Genomic DNA, 6,526 nt, shown 5'->3' on the forward strand with positions numbered 1-6,526 from the left:
TTTTTTAAGCTTTGAAATATCCAGAAATATAAATCAATTAAAAAAATAACAGCATTTGACAATGTGGGAACTCCCTGACCAGCCACAATACTAGTCTCCCAACTGCCTTTGGGCACACTGCCCGCCTTTCTCATCTGCCATGCCTTGTCCTTCAAAAATTAAATTTGTAATCAGGCAGGAATCTGCCCTTCATACACCCTGTTCTTCTGGGCCCATGTATGCAGCTCCAACCACCCCTACACTGCATCCCAAGCCTCACAGATGTTCCTAACAGCTGTGTTCAGGTCTGGCCTAAGGCCAGGCTCAACTTATCCCAGTGTTAGGCCTCTCGCTTTCTGCCCTATTACGGGTCATACTCATACCTCCTCCCTCTCACTGAGGCCTCTCACTCCACCATCTCAGACAGTCTCTCATACTGCCCCTTTGTGGAGCCACTCTCATACCACTCCTCCTTTTCCCAGGGCCACACCCTGCCCTCACTTGGAGGGTCCTGGGGCTTGTTTCCCTGCACTCCCCAGCCAGCAAGTGCGTCGCCTCTTGGGCCTCTCCTGCAGCCTTCATCCAAGCAGGTGCTGGGCGGTTTGCAGAACACTGGAGTGACTCTGCCTCTAGTCTCTTGCCGGGTCACTTCCCCAGCTGCTCTAGATTAGGGGATCCTGACTCACCACAGTGAGTACCGGTGGTGAGCCGCCCCCCCCAATCCCCCCCCCCCCCACCCCTGGGCTTCGCGCCCCCTGGCTTCAGGCACCCCAAAACTTACCTGTACCTAAACATGGCCCTCATGTTAGCAGGGCCTACCCTCAAGCCCCCTGCTCACTTGGACCCACTTCGCACCCTTCCCTCACCTCAGGCCCCCTGTTCACAGGGCCTCACTACTTGCCCCTCTCTCCAGGCCTGCCAACTACCACTCTGGTGCAGTCTGTTAGGTGCCCCACTGCACCCCACTCTACATCTCTGCCTCCACTGAGGCACATACTCTGCCCGCTATGCTGGGTCCTGGGGTCAAATACATACACTGCAGGCTCAGGTGCCACTCACCAGCATACCTGGCCCACCATTCTCACTCTCTGAGGTCTTGCACCCCACATAGCCTGGCCCCCAAATGCCTTCAGTGTTAAATGACCCACCCAAAGGTGGCAGCTGGGGTTTAGGTGCCCCTACTTGCTTTCCACTGGGGTGGTAACTGGCCTGACATTTCTGGGGGACTGCTCTGCCACAAACAGCCCTACCAGGCCACCCGTCCCTAGCACGGTGCAATTTTAGGTCATGTTCAGGACAAGAGTCTCCTAACCACCCCCATATGCTCTTGCCCTTACCTCCAAGTGTTACTGGAGCAGCAGCTCCACCAGGAGATATTGTTTCCTCGGTACCAAGCAGCAGACTGCTACCTCCAGCTCTGCTGGCCTGAGTCTTAAAATGGCTACTCATCAGAACTGGGCCCCACCTGCCTGTTGTCTCTTCAGGCTCTTAAAGTGGCAGAAACCAGAGGTGCTCTGCCACACACCTTCCCCACTTTAGAATAGTTCCTAGAGAAGGTCACCCCCTGCTGCTTTGCCAAAGCAGGCTCCCCTCAGAGCCTGTAAAAGCCCTTGAGTGGTGAGCACCCCCCAAAGGTGCTTCACCACATACCTTCCCCCCTTAATAGTGACATTCATGGGCTTCACTTGGCTGCCTTCTCTGCTGGCTTTCTCCCAGTCTGCTGCAGCCCCTGCCACGTGGCAAGCACCCCAGCTGTGCTCTGCCGCACAGTGATTTGGGTTTTTTTCTTCCTTGATCCTCCTTTCTTTTCTTTCTCTCTTATTCTCCCCTCTCCCCCACTTTTACCATTAAATGCAACAGGTTGAATACTACCATGGTCTTGGGCTGTTCTTGCTTTTTCATTTTTCATTTTTTCTCTTACTACTTGCTAATGTGGTGGGAGAAACCTCCCTAAGGTTCGTTGTCTAGCTGTAATTTGATTGACAGACAACGCGGGTAAAGAAAGACAGCTGTTTATTTGCTCGAGCAAAGACCATAAAGCCAGCAAAAGGCAAAATGGCCCCCCCCTAAGGGTGAGGTGATCTTTTATACTTATTACAACAAGGCAAGACTTCATGGTTAACAAAAAAAAGCAATACTTGGGCGGTGCTTTTCAAATCTTTGTAACAGCATATTTCTATTAAGCTGAATTAGCACTTTTTAAAGCTAAAAGTTAAGTAACAGTAACATTATAATATGTTAGCAAAACCTTACACAGTAGTAGATACTTCTCAAGGACACAACCAGTGCACCCAGAACAATGGTTTCCCTGTCTTATCTTACTTCTTGCTGTAGCTGATTTTTCAGCACACAGACACAGAGATACTTGCTGCTTTTAACTCAGAAAATGCTTAATACAGTTAAAATGATTACTTGACACAAGCAAAGGCTTAGCTATCAATCTGCCTTGTGGTCAGCTGCATTGCTAGGCCACAGGTCATGCCTTGTATTCAGCTGTAAAGCTAATACTTCCTAATAATCTAAATTATTGTAAACCTAACAGTATGCTTATCAGAAAACTATTCTATTTCAGGGTAATAACAAACCTGCGCACTACAACTGACATAGTTGCTCAGACGACCGGACTACCTCAGAGCACAAGTTCCACGGAGCCTAGCAAACTTCGTGTGAGTTTATTCGGAGCTCTTTTGTACGAGTACTCTCTTCGGTTGAGACGACGGGCTCGCGTGCTTAGAGCCTTCAGCCGGATTGGGCTAGAGTGCGCGAGTTGAGAACTCTTGCCCGCCTCTCTTCTTTCCTGTCTGTAACCGCAAGTCAAGCAAGTTTTCCTGCCTGCACCGCGACCATCTGCGGCGTAAGTAAAACAATCTTTAAATCAGCCACTACGCCTCTGTGGCTAATTCTAGCCCCTGCGTTCCTTACCGCCCCGCCGTCCCTTCTGACCCCGCGTGCCCGGGCTGCTGGCCACAGCCCGCGTGCGCAAAGACGGGTCCGCATATCGCTCCCGGCTCGCACATGGCGACGTGGACGGGATCGGGAGGCGGCCCGCACATCGGGATGTAGATATCTCCAGATTCATGTATCTACATCTCTATATATCTACCTCTCTGAATAGATCCAGCTTTATGTATCTGCCTGTCTATATATTTCTTCAGCTCTGCATCTCTCCAGCTTCATATATCTCCATCTCTGTATATCTACCTCTCTGAATATTTCCAGGCCTGAATATCTCCAGCTATCAATATTTCCAGGTCTGAATAGCTCCACCTATAAATATCTCCAGCTCTGAATAGCTCCAGGTTTATATATCTGTCTGTATATCTCCAGCTGTGCATATCTCCACGTTCATATATCTAAATCTCTCTCTCTCTCTACCTCTCTGAATATCTCCAGCTCTGAATATCTCCAGCTACCAATATCTCCAGCTCTGAATATCTCCAGGTCTAACTATTTCCAGCTCTGTATATCTCTAGGTCTAAATATCTCCAGCTATCAATATTAACAGCTCTGAATATCTCCAGCTGGGAATAGCTCCACCTTTATTTATCTACCTGTCTATAAATCTACCTCTCTATATATCTACCTCTCTGCATATGTCCAGCTCTCAATATATCCAGCTCTGAATAGCTCCAGCTTCATATATAGACTTGTATAGATATATATCCAGCTCTGTATATTTGCATCTCTGTATATCTTCCTCTCTGTATATCTCCACGTATAAAAATCTACAGCTCTATATATCTCCAGGTTCATATATATATATATACATACATATACACATCTCTATATGTCTACCTTTGTAGACATCTCCAGGTCTAAACATCTGCAGCTCTGAATGTCTCCAGCTTTATATAGCTACATCTGTGTATATCTACACAGCTGAATATCTGCAGCTCCTCATAGCTCCAGCGTTATATATCTACATGTCTATATATTTCCACCTCTGTATATCTCCAGCTTCAAATATCTACATCTGTACCTATCTCCAGCTCCATATATGTCCAGATTCATACAGCTACATCTCTGTGTATCTACCTGTCTGAATACCTGCAGCTCTGAGTACCTCCAGCTTTGAGTATTCCAGCTTCATATACCTCTCTATATATGTACCTGATTGTATATCTCCAGCTCTCTATATCCCATGCTCTGAATACCACCATCTCTTCAATGTCTCTTGTAGGAAGTAGGAAGTTGGTCATAGTGGCCAATCGAAGCGTGCAGAAGTGAAACCAGAAGTCCCACCATGGCACTTCTGGTTTTGCCGCTGCGACCCGAGTCCCACTTAGAGCACCTTTGTGTCCCACTGGTTGAGAAACCCTGCTCTATGGAACAGGACTATGAGTAATGGCCTCAGGCTACAGCAGGGGAGATTTAAATTGGAGATTAGCAAAAACTTTCTGACTCTGAGGATGGTCAGGCATTGGTACAAGCTACCTAGAGAAATTGTGGAAGCTCCATCCTTGGAAGTTTTCAAGAGCAGTCTAAACAGACTCTTGGTTGGGATGGTTTAGTTGGGGCTATCCTGCCTCAAGCAGGGGGCTGGACTAGATGACTTTGAGATCTCTTCCAGTCCTACTTTCCTGTTATTTTACTGCTACTTGTGTTGGAGAGACTTCATAATCTGCAGAGTTGCATGCTGAAGTCTAGAGATCAAGTATGAAAGGTAAAGGGAACTGTGAAACTTGCAGAAGCTCCTAAGCTCTTCAAGGAGAGGCAGGTGTGAAGAGAAGAGAGAGTATGAAAAGAATACTTTCTATTCCTGGTCAGTGTAAGTAATGGGTAACCAGTTACTATGAAAAATTTTGACGTTTCAGAGGTTGTTTTAGAAAGTAATACAGATTGTTTAGAGTCAATGTATAGGTTAACCAGTTCCTTCCAGTTTGTGAGGAGCAACTGAAAGAACTTTTTCCCTACTTGGGCTCCCTAGGACTTTTATCAATAAGTTATTCCCGACACACTCAAAGACTTGCTGGACTGCCGGTGCTCTGCTGTGTTTCCCTCAATAAAGACCACGATAAAGACCCTCTTGAGAACCCTTACGTCCTGTAATTTGGAAACATTGGTTAGTTGTTTAAGGAAAGCCTCATCCACCTCTCCTGTCTGCTTTATTATAGCAGACATCCACCCTGGCATCACCCTTGCTGTTCTCCATACTGACCTTGATTCAGAGATTTTCAATAGGCCTGCCTTTTGCTATGTACTTCAGCTATGTATTACTATGTACTTTAGCTCCAAACAAACATGCATCTCGTATAAGGCAACACGTCTTTTTTTTCCCCTGCCTGTCTTGCTTATATAGGTTACATGCTTCGTGACGGTACTCAAGTCTTCATTATTTCAATTTCATATCATTTTCTAATTACTAGAATTTCCAGTTCTTCCTCCTTATTCCTCCTGCTTCTCACATGAGTATTTAAGCATTTTAGGTAACTAATAGATTATCCTAATTTCTCTTTGAGAACATTGGTAAAGTTTACCCTATTACGACCTCTTACTATGTTTTTATCCAGGTTCTCTGGCTCTTTACTTGAGAAGGGCACTTTGTGTCTGAAAGCTTGTTTAATATTTTTTCCAGCTATACATATGACTGAAAATGAGATCACTAAAAACCCATTGCTTTTCAAACCTCTAAAGTATGGGCTGGCAATCTTTGGCCTGTGGGCTGGATTTAACCTGCAGCAGTAGGGGGCGTTGCCTGGACTCCAAGTAATACTTTACAGATACTTTCTCCTCTCAAAATATAATGTAAAAATACATTTTGAAATTTTGTTTTTAAGTTTGGTTTTTAAATCTTTGGGGAAGTGATGCATGAAAAGTTAACTGGCTGGCACAAAATTTCATTTTGAAGGAAAATGGGTCAATCTCATTTATTTAGTTATTTGTTCTCTTCCACCCCCTTATCCCCCCCAACAGATCATTATAGATGATTCTACAAGTTGCTGCCTCCAGACTCAAGCATGTATCCTGAACAATGCCTCTGTTGTAGTTGAGAGTTTATTTGGTTACATTTATGTTTTTGCTGTCAGAGTAACTATGCTTGATACATTTTTCTTCTGACAACAAAGACCATCTTTTCTGGTAGTTTAATCCAGGTTTAATGGGATGGCGTTGGTAGATTGGGAAGGGGTACCTGTTGTACAATCCTGGCTTTATATGTTAGCAAACAAGAAATACTTGTATGTAAAATAGAAAGCAAATTCTTATTTAACGGGGGGAAATAAACCTTTAAAATTATTTTAATCTATTGGATACTTTATCTAAAATGGTAATTGAGGAAAATCTCAATTTTAAATGCTTTCCATTCCAGAAGCATTCAGTGCATTTTTTTTCCCTTTTCCTCCTATCATATTGTGGTGTCTATCCTGTATTTTGTCCCTGAGAAGCTTTTTTTTTTTTCCAAAGGTTAATGCTATAGAATTTATATAAATAATTAAACATTTCAAATGGGCTTTGTAATTTTCAACTCTCAAAAATATGTTACAGAATTTATATGCAAAGTCAGCTACAAGAGGAGCACAGCTAGTCCTGAAGCAACACTCAAGAGAAG

The 6,526-nt window shown here is 44.5% G+C and overlaps 1 long non-coding RNA gene across 1 annotated transcript in view; it reads right to left on the bottom strand.

Moving 5' to 3' along the window:
- LOC102369148 overlaps nt 1-1,385 on the bottom strand; it is an 8,311-nt gene extending 6,926 nt beyond the window's left edge. Inside the window, exon 1 of the long non-coding RNA XR_324434.1 lies at nt 1,317-1,385. This is a non-coding gene — a long non-coding RNA (uncharacterized LOC102369148). The remainder of the gene's footprint in view (nt 1-1,316) is intronic.
- Nucleotides 1,386-6,526: the final 5,141 nt, after the last annotated feature.

The sequence above is a fragment of the Alligator sinensis genome, unplaced genomic scaffold (assembly GCF_000455745.1).
Source record: "Alligator sinensis unplaced genomic scaffold, ASM45574v1 scaffold422_1, whole genome shotgun sequence".
In the NCBI taxonomy this organism is placed as follows: Eukaryota; Metazoa; Chordata; order Crocodylia; family Alligatoridae; genus Alligator; species Alligator sinensis.